The 10338-nt window shown below is 52.9% G+C and overlaps 1 long non-coding RNA gene across 3 annotated transcripts; it reads left to right on the forward strand.

The window, feature by feature from the left end:
* The first annotated feature begins 1849 nt into the window (after nt 1–1849).
* LOC102900664 lies at nt 1850–9340 on the forward strand. 3 transcript variants are annotated; one of them, XR_002740417.2, is made up of 7 exons: nt 1850–2951; nt 3107–3277; nt 3573–3696; nt 4844–4967; nt 5527–5707; nt 5830–6026; nt 7061–8072. It is a non-coding gene; the product is annotated as an uncharacterized LOC102900664 (long non-coding RNA). The 3 variants fall into 3 exon arrangements; XR_006594049.1 differs by lacking the exon at nt 7061–8072 and adding an exon at nt 9155–9340 and having other exon boundaries at nt 5527–6026; XR_006594048.1 differs by having other exon boundaries at nt 5527–6026.
* The last annotated feature ends 998 nt before the right edge of the window (nt 9341–10338 follow it).

A 10338-nucleotide genomic window follows, 5' to 3' on the forward strand; every position in this document is an offset into this window, starting at 1 on the left:
GGTGCAGTTGTTTGTAGTAACCTCTAACCCAAGCTCCGTGGAGCTGGCAAACTTCTATGCAGTCAGCTGCTTGTCAGCGGGGACCCTGCTGGACTCCGTCCCTTCCCACCTCGGCCTCTCTCAGCAGCCCCCGCCCCTGGCTTTGCCTTGGGTCTCTCATCCCTGATGCTGAGTGGGTGTCACCTGAGCACCAGAGGCTGCTTGCTTTGGCCTAAATTCTGGGCTCCGTGTGTTCAGAAGGATGTCGTTTTAGTCTGTGTCGGTGGCTACAGCAAAATACCACAGACTGGGTGCCTTGTAAACAGCAGGAATCTATTTCTCATGGTTCCAGGAGCTGGAAGGTCCAGGGTCCCGGCTGCAGATTCCGTGAGGTATCTGCTGAGGGCCTGCCTCTGCCTCACAGATGTCCTCCTGTGTCCCCTCTCAGCGGGAGGGGTGAGGGGGCTCTCTGGGGTCTCTTTCACGAGGACTCCACCTGTGAATGCCATCCCATAGGGCACTGGGGAGTCAACACGGGAGTCTGGGGAGGACACAGATGTTCTGACCTCAGCAGATGTGGAAGGGACCTTGTTCTTCAGTGGCCCCATCTATGCCAGGGGACAGTCAGAACGAGATAAAACGTGACATCACAGTTTTTGCAGAGCGCTCTGTGGCTGTGGTCCCAATACGGTGCATTCATGATGTCTCTCTTACATGGATTTGCTTTCCCTTTTAATTTTTTAAAATGTTTATATTTGAGAGAGACAGAGTGTGAACGGGGGAGGGGCAGAGAGAGAGGGAGACACAGAATCCGAAGCAGGCTCCGGACTCTGAGCTGTCAGCACAGAGCCGGACGCGGAGCTCAAACTCACGGACCGAGATCATGACCTGAACCGAGTCGGACCCCCAACCCACTGAGCCGCTTATGCGCCCCTGAATTTGCTTTCCTCTAGGAGCACTATTTTAGTCTACAGTTGGAGAATCGACTTCTCAATCAAGGAACGGAAACCAAATAGATACTAGTGATGATCAATGAGGTATCTGGGAAGCACACTGTTCTCTTGGTTACCCAGCCCTAATTAACCAGGTGGTCGGTGTCTCAAGGGCTCCCGTCAGAGAGATGGGAGTGGGGCGGGGGGCTGGGGCGGGATCAGCCCTGTAAGGTCCAGGAACACGCAGCGAGAGGCTGAGCAGGACTCCACAGCCTGGAGCCTCCGAGGACCCAAGGACCCGGATCAAGGGTTGTTACAGGTACGAGGAGAAACGGAGCACATTAAACAGATCTCCCCAAATTGAAAGATCACATAAACACACACACGGAAAGTGGGGATGTATAACCGCTAACAAGCTTGACACAATCTGCATCTAATGTTTATTATCTATCGATTATCTATCAACCTGTCTGTCCTTCCCAAGTGAAAATATTCATCCTTTTGAAACACCCAAGGGGAACCGACAAAGGTTGAAATGATTTTGGCCACAGTCTTGGGTTAAAAGGACTGAAGAGTGGAAGAAAGAATCTTTTTACTTGGAAATTACAAACTTTCTTTTGTTTTAAATTATTTTTTTAGTGTTTATTTATTTTTGAGAGAGAGACAGAGCACAAGCAGAGGAGAGGCAGAGAGAGAGGGAGACACAGGATCCGAAGCAGGCTCCAGGCTCCAAGCTGTCAGCACAGAATCCAACACGGGGCTCGAACCCACAGACCATGAGATCATGACCTGAGCTGAAGTCAGACACTTAACCGAATGAGCCACCCAGGCACCCCTCTTCTGCCCATTTTTTAAAAAATTTTAATGTTTATTTTTGAGAAAGAGAGACAGAGCACAAGTAGGGGAGGGGCAGAAAGAGGGAGACACAGAATCCGAAACAGGCTCCAGGCTCTGAGCTGTCAGCACAGAGCCCTATGCAGGGCTCGAACTCACAGACTGCGAGATCATGACCTGAGCTGAAGTCGGACGCTCAACCAACTAAGCCCCCCAGGCGTCCCACAAACAAACTTTCTGTAATTTTGGGTTCAAAGGGTAATAAAGATGGAAATCACAATCATTTTCAAGTCCGTACCGCTAAAAGCACTATCTGCGTCAGCTCACACGGGCTGCATTTGTGCTCGACAGTGGGGAGGGTGTGTGAGGTGTCTGGTGCCCAGTGTGACTGAGGGGGTCCCCTAGTGGGCAGCACCCCTCCTACACCAGCACGGGTAGGTAAGCGCTGACAAGTGTGGACAGGGCCCCAAACCGCAGCACGGACCCAACAGTGTGTAGCCTCAGATGCGTTTCCAGGAAATATGAAAGATGGAAATAAAATTCACTAAGTGTGCAACTCAATACACTAGTAACAGATAGCAAACGAAACACGGAAAGTGTAGAAGGAAGAAATAAGAAATGATGGAAACAGAGGTAATGAAATCGAAAAGACAGACAAGCTTTGATCAATAAAACGGGTCTTTGTTCGGAGTTGTGGTGGGGAGCCTGAATAGGATGGTCTCCGCAGATGAGGTTGGAAAGTCACTTAGATTCCACCTCTAAAGTAGGACCGCAGGCCTTTTGGATTTGCGAGTACTTTCTGCCAGATCGTAGACAAAGACGGAAGTTCCCTAAATAATGGTGCTCGTCCAGGGCCACCTTGACCCACCAGGACTCGGTCTGAGAAGGTAGCAGATGGCAGGGGCCTGACTGACAAGAAGCGGCTTAACCACGTGTGTGGTTGTATTGAGCACACTTTTCATTTTCTGTGATTTACGATGTTCCGGCATCTTACAAACTCTGGCTTGGGAGGCTGGCCCCCCTGGGCCAGTGGTTCTCAGGGCAGATGCAGGTCCCAGTGGAGTCCTGCCTTTGATGTGCCTGCCGGCCAGCCCAGAGCCAGCCTGTGTGGACCAAGGAGGCAGTGCCTGAACCTCATCAGCCCGGGGCCAGGTACCAGGCAGCTGGGGACAGCCCGGAGTTTCGAACCTGCTGGAATTATTCAAGGTAGCCAATTTTGAGCTGATTAGCCTGCCCTGTGAGTGCTAACCTGTGCCCTGTGGAAATCCCAGAGAAGACTCTGGCCTGGGCTCCCCCCACCTGACCACCTGGTGCCTCCCTGTCTCTGGGCCCTATTGGTACAATCACCTTTGTTTCCCAAGCCTCTCTTGCATCTCCTCTTGTGGCACACCGACTGGCATCCCGTTGAAGAACACGACCAGTGGCTGGGGCAGTGACCCAGGGATGTCATGAGGGGACCTGCTTCATGACCTCCTTCCTTGAACTTGCCCAGCTGCTCATCTTGGAGCATTTCACCCGCGTGAAAGCAGGGGGTAAGGAAGGGCAGAGGTAGTTTCTTCTTGGGATTTCACCCTTTTTTTTTTTTCAAGTTTATTTGTTTATTTTGAGAGAGACAGAGACAGTGCTGGTAGGGGAGGGGCAGAGAGAGAGGGAGACACAGGATCCCAAGCGGAGTCTGCACTGTCAGTGCAGAGTCAGACGCAGGGTTCAAACTCTCGACCATGAGATCATGACCTGAGCAGAAATCAAGAGTCAGATGCTTAATTCACTAGGCCACCCAGGCACTCTAGGACTCCACCTTTTCTTTAGGAAATCTCTCTCTTCCAGGGCTTCTCCCTGTGACTCTTGGCCAGACTCGTCTCACGGACCCACCTGTAGCCGCAGGACAGGCTGGGAATCAATGTTCCAGAGGAGAAACACGGGACAGAGGAGAGGGAATGAGCAGCCCCAGGTTTGCCACATAAGCGGAGCAGGACGGGCCCAGGGGGTGCACAGACTGGTGGCCCCCAGACACCTACTTCACGTGTGTCCTAGTGGCGAAACATCGGATGCGTCCTTTTTTTAAAAACCATTTTTAAAGTTTATTTATTTATTTTTGAGAGAGAGAGAGAGGAGGAGAGGGCCAAAGAGAGAGAGAGGTAGACACAGAATCCAAAGCAGGCTCCAGGCTCTGAGCTGTCAGCACAGAGCCCGACTCGGGGCTTGAACCCACGAACCATGAGATCATGACCTGAGGTGAAGTCGGACGCTCAACCGACTGAGCCACCCAGGCGCTCCAGACGTGTCCTTCTTAATGTCAGGAAGGAACCAGGGATGCTCACATTCGAGACTGGTACTAGTCGGTGTAGTAAGACTAAAAAAAACCAAAAAAAAAAAAAACACGTCAAAAAGAAATGGGACATGTATTGAAAAGGAAAGGTCAAAACTGTCAGTTACTTGCAGATATGTGACCATCTACCTAGAAAATCCATGAAAATCAATACAAATAATTAGAACCAATGAGATTTTTGTGGTGGTAATGGGGCAAAGCCTGGATACAGAATCAACAATCTACGTGGATGACAGCAATGTTCAAACATAAATTCACGTAGGAGGTGCCCTATGCACAGCGGCCACAAACAGTAAAATATCTAGGAATGAACCAAATAGGACAGCTGATTGTTTACCAGACAGCTAAGACCTAGTACCTATACGTATATCTGGCCTGAGACCCCCACCCTGGCCGGCCGGCCAGCCAGACCACGGCGGTCAGGACTGTCCTGGCGGGCACGTGCTTGTTACACCTGTCCAACGGGGACCTGCCCGGGGCTACATCGTTGCTGGAGCCCTGGGGACACCAGGCCAGGTGTGGACAGCTGCGGCAGATGAAAGGCTGGGCCTCCCTGCCTCCCACTTGGGCCCACCCCGTTCCAGAATCCCTGAACTGCAAACACAAGGATGGGCTTTGCCTTGGAGTCACATCTATAAAGATTTTTGGGAAAAAACCCAGCACGTTTATTGGCAAGTTCCCACCATTCAGGGAAGGCCGGCTGGCACGGGACGTGGCTGGGAAATGACACGTTTGTGAAATGTCTCCCATATGAGACCCTGCTGTCCAGGAACACTGCATCTTCTGGGAAGGCCCAAAGCCAACGTAGCCGGATGGTGTTCTTCTCTGCCCTTTGTCACGTCTGGATTGCTTGTGTGGGGTGACCAGCCGGCCCAGACACATCCCCAGTGACGGTGAGCAGAAAGCCGGGTGGACCCACGACCTTTAGGCAACCCCCCCCCCCCAACTTCGCCCCCAGTGCAGGGCTTGGGGAGGGTTTCAAAGCCGCTCGGGGTCTGAGTTCCTGAGTCGTCTCTGTGCCTCCCAGGGACCCCCACTCCCTGCAGGGCCAGCCCCTCCGCCTGCTCAGAGCTCCGTTTGGGGGGCAGTGGTGTTTCTCAGGTATTGAGGCCTGTCTGAATCCCCTGCTCCCATTCTGGGAGCAGGAATCCCAGCGGCATCCTTATAGATCGGGGTGGGAGCCCTGGGGTCTGAGAGGTCCGTGGGCTCTGGGCCGGCGACGGCAGGACCGCTCAGGACCCCACGGAGGGAGGCATCGGGGCATGGAGGGCCTCCAGGGGGCCTGGGAACGCACACGGCTGCCAGCTCCCCCGGAAGCCGTGTCTGCACCGGCTCTGGGCACAGAACATCCGAAAAAGGCCCTTAGAGCTTATGGCGTGACGTGAAGACACATAGCACATCAGTGCGGGCCCACACTGAACAGGAAGAATAACACAGAGCCACGGCCACCAGGTCAAGAAATCGGGTTTCCAGTTCCTTGGGACCTGGGCGCTGCTCCCTACGGCTTCCCGTCCCTCCCCCAGAAGTGAGCACAGATCGCAGACCACGGAGGACACGGGGAGAGCGTGCCGTCCACTCGCCCAGCAGAGGCCCCGCAGGGAGGCCTGCATCTCGGGCTTCAGCCCCTGGGACGGTGAGGAGTAAACTCACGTTTCTAGAGCCGCCTGGTTTGTGGTATTTTTTTCGCGGCCCCTGAAGACTCAGTCAGGGGCTGGGTGGGGGGCAGGGCAGGTCCGCCTCACCTCTGCCTTGCAGGGTCACTGTGGACAAGCCACCACCTCTCTGGTTTTCCTCCTTCGGCCCGACGACGGGACAAGTGCCCTGGGAAAAACCCGTAGCTGGTCTCTTCAAGAGCAGCGGGGTCCCGTCCAGTGGTCTGGAGGCCCCGTCACTGGCTGGCCCCTGCCCCTCCGTGGCCTGTGACTTCATGGGACACGTACCGAGCCACACAGGTGATAATTGATGCAGAAGCTTCAATACCATTTGAAAGAAAGAGTCCATGAACAAAGCAGCGGGCATGACTGCAGACGGGGTGGGCAGAGGCGTGTTCTCCCTGAACGCTGGCCTCTGCGGCAGAACAAGGACCCGGGTCCAATGGGCCACTGTCGCTCACGAGTAGGACGACTCCAGGACAGCTCAGGCACAAAGTGAACGCGTCTGGGGGATTCTGGACTCCTGAGTCCTCCCTTTTGTCTCCTCCTGGCCTGTTTTCTGGCCGTGAGTGACGCTCACACAACATGCCTGGGAGACACCAGGATTGGGGGCTGGGGGGCCGCTTTCAGGTCCTGTGAGGGGGCTCCCGGCAGGGAGAAAGCGGGGTGACCTGGGGGCCGGGAGAGGTTAGGGAAGGAGGGACAGGGATGTGGGGAGGGGGCGGAGGGGGCAGGGATCTTGGCGGCTTCTCTAGCCGGAAATGAAAAGGTTTCCAATAACAAAGCCACCAGAGGAGAAACGTGGGACCCGGGCTTCCTGGAACATAATAATAGCATGTCCTTCCTGCGTTCTGGGAATGGTGCCCGAGTGCCCGGCATCCTGTGATCCCCTCGTGACCCTCGGGGTCCACTACGCTTTTACTGCAACTTTACAGATGAGGAAACTGAGGCCCCGGTGTGGTGAGGTAACATTCCCGAGGCCACATGGCTGGCTAATGGTGGAGACAAGATTAAACCCTGGTTTATCTGACCTCAATGCCCTGGACCATCCCTCTACTGACTTGGGCACAAGAGAGTCACCAAAGCCTCCTCACAGAGGGAGGCAGCAACTGGCCCTCCTGGTCGCCGGGTGGTGACCATCTCACCGCGGGGCATCCTGGAGTTGTCGAGGCTCCTTGGAGCATAGGCTCGTCCGCTCACTCTAACCTGGTCCTAGACGTTACATGAGTCTCAGGGGATGCTGGGAACAGGGGAGCAGTGGACTTGGGGCCATCCCCGGCACCCTGGCTGGTCATTGCCCCACTCTGTGCCTGATGCTGTTTTATTTATGATAGGTCCTCTGCCCTCGTCTTACGGGCACACTGGGTCGGCTCTCGGGCGCCAATCTGCCTGCAGGAGACTCTGCACCAGGGGGCCCGGAGCTCTCATGGAGGGCACACTCCCACCCCAGCTGGCCAGCCGCGAGGGACAGTGCCCAAGCCACCAGCAGCCGGGCATCCACCGTGGCTCCAGATCCGCCCACTTGTGGCCCAGAGACAGGGTTTACAAAGAGTTGCTAGAGAGGAGGTCTGTGCCTCTGCATCCCAAAACCCACACGGTCACAGCCGCTGGCCTGCAGGGTTTTAGTGTCTTCTGGGTGGATCAGGGCTCTGGTGGGGAGGCGTCAGCCTCTCTTTAGAGACCTCTGAGGACCTCGTTTACTGTCGCCTGGGTCTGGGCAGGTGTGACTTGGAAATTCGCAAGGACCTTCCTGAGGACGTGTGCACGTGGAGACTGACCAGCCAATTCCCAGACCCTTGGTCTTTCCTGAAGCTGATCTACCCGGGAGCGTTGGTGAAGGGATAAAGGGTTTCCGTTCTTCTCTTTTACAAACTCTGTCCTCCCACTTCGCTCCCAACCTCTTGTCTGTCCCACGTGCGGGCGCCCCGGGGTCTCGTGTGCATCTGGGAAGGGGCGTGACGCGACAGCTGGGAGGCTCCTCCCTTCGTGTGTCAAGGATTTGAAGTGTTTGCTTTCAACTCAGGAGAAAAAGAACTAACTGGGATTTCTCCGGAAGGGCCCATGGATGAAGGATTCCCTTCATTCTTGTGTGTGGAGACGTGTTTTCCTGTGGCCTTGATACTCAAGGGACCGCTTGGCTGGACATAAATTCTCACCTGTGCTCCCGCCCCCTCGGTTTTGGAGAAATTCGACTCTGTGGTTGTCTCGTTTAGTCTGGCCATGGTTGAAAGGCTTAATCTAATTCTTTGCCTTTTTAATTTCTTTTGTTAAAAACATGTTTATTTATTTATTTATTTATTTCAACGTTTTTATTTATTTTTGGGACAGAGAGAGACAGAGCATGAACGGGGGAGGGGCAGAGAGAGAGGGAGACACAGAATCGGAAACAGGCTCCAGGCTCCGAGCCATCAGCCCAGAGCCTGACGCGGGGCTCGAACTCACGGACCGCGAGATCGTGACCTGGTTGAAGTCGGATGCTTAACCGACTGCGCCACCCAGGTGCCCCAAAACATGTTTATTTTTGAGAGAGAGAGAGAGAGAGAGAGAGAGAGAGAGACAGAGCATGAGTGGGGGAGGGGCAGAGACAGAGGAAGACACACAATCCGAAGCAGGCTCCAGGCTAGCTGTCAGCACAGAGCCTGACGTGGGGCTCGAACCCACGAACTGCCAGATCATGACCTGAGCTGAAGTCAGATGCTCAACCGACTGAGCCACCCAGGTGCTCTGAGATTTGGGCTGGGTTTTTATGTCTTCAGATGCTTGTTGGGTGGTAGTATGTAATTCCGTTTCGAGTGTAGACATGCCGTTGGCTTCCGTCTTCTTCCCGCCTCCTCCGAGGTCAGGCGGAATCTCTTCCCTCCATTTGTGTGCGTTCATTTCCTGCCGCCCGGCCGCCTTCTCTGTGCGTTTCATCTCCTTGTTTATTCCACACGAAGTTTGCAGTTAGACCTGGCCTTTCCTGCACGTCTGGGGACTACGGTCCTTTGGTGGGAGTTTGCTTTGGGGGAAGGGGGTGTGGACCCCCTGTGGGTCACCTGCACACACCACTCCTCTCCTTGCTCAAAGTCCAGCGGACCTTCTCCTTCCCATGAGGCCTTCAGAATCCGAGGGTTTTCTGGCCGCTGAGTCCGGTCTTCCCGCGGCCGTGGGTCTGGCCCGCAGCCTCTGTGTCGCTGGGGGCATATCACGTCTCCTCTTCTTACAGGCGTTTTGCAGTCCTGTTGACTTATTTTTAATTAATTACTCATTTCTATTTTAATTCCAATATCATTAGCATTTTGCAGTTTTGACCTGCTTTTTCCCAAGTAACACTGAGGGTTTTGCACAGAAATGTCATGGCTACTTTGGATCATTTGGGGAGGAGAGAGTTGAATCCTGTGTCTGGAGATATTTGACACCCTTCTTTCTTTTACGGCCAAACCACTCAGGCCAACAGATCAGCAAAACTATAGAAGATTTGAACAGTAGCATCTGTCATCGTCACCTCATTGGTATCCTCAGAGCTGTGAACGTGGAAACGGACACTCAGAAGGGCATGTGGCACCTTCCAGAACATGGACTCCCTACCTGAACGTAAAAACAAGCTCAATAAAATTCAAAAGTTTACAATCATACTTAGTGCACTCCTCTCCTCTGATGAAATTATACCAGAAACCAGTAAGAGATCTAGAAACCCCCCAAGATATTTGGACATTAAACAAAACTCTTTTAAAGAATCCATGGGTCAGAGAAAAAAAAATCCCTGGGTAATTCTTAGGAAATGTCTCATCCTAACAAAAACACATCAGCGTTTGTGCGGCACCCCAGAACGGCATTGAGTGAGCATTCGTAGCCTTGAGCGTTTACGTCAGAAAGGAAGCACAATTTGAAATTATTGATATGTTCTGGGGTGCCTGGGTGGCTCAGTCGGTTGAATGTCTGACTTCGGCTCAGGTCATGATCTCATGGTCCATGAGTTTGAGCCCTGTGTCGGGCTCTGTGCTGACAGCTCAGAGCCTGGAGCCTGGAGCCTGCTTCAGATTCTGTGTCTCCCTCTCTCTGCACCTCCCCTGCTCATGCTCTTTCAATAATAAATAAATGTTAAAAAAATTATTGATATGTTCCATCTGAAGATGCTAGGGAAAAAGGCAAATTAAACCCAAAAATAAGGTGAAGGAAGGAAATACTAAAGACAAGAATGGGAATCAGGGTAACAGAAAGCACATGGCTGGTAGATGAATCCAGAGAACCAAGACCTGGCCATCAGAAGAAATCAGTAAAATTTGCAAAATCCTAGCGAGGCCGATGGAGAAGGAAAGAAGGAATCTACAAATTATTGGTGTCAAGGAGAGAGGGGCCATCACAGTAAATCCTATAGATGTTAGAAGGGTAATAAGGAAATATTAGGAGCAAATTTATGCCAGTAAGTTTGACAACTTAGATCCAAGAACAAATTCTTTGAAACAAGAAGTAACAGTAGATCTGAATAGGTCTGTTGCTGCTCAAGAAATTGAATATATTTTTTTAAGTTTGTTTGTTTGTTTATGTAAGTAATCTCTACACCCAACGTGGGGTTTGAACTCATGTCCCTGAGATTGAGAGTCACATTCTTCTCTGGCGAGGCCAGCCAGGC

This window comes from Felis catus, chromosome A2 (genome assembly GCF_018350175.1).
Source record: "Felis catus isolate Fca126 chromosome A2, F.catus_Fca126_mat1.0, whole genome shotgun sequence".
Classification (NCBI taxonomy): Eukaryota; Metazoa; Chordata; class Mammalia; order Carnivora; family Felidae; genus Felis; species Felis catus.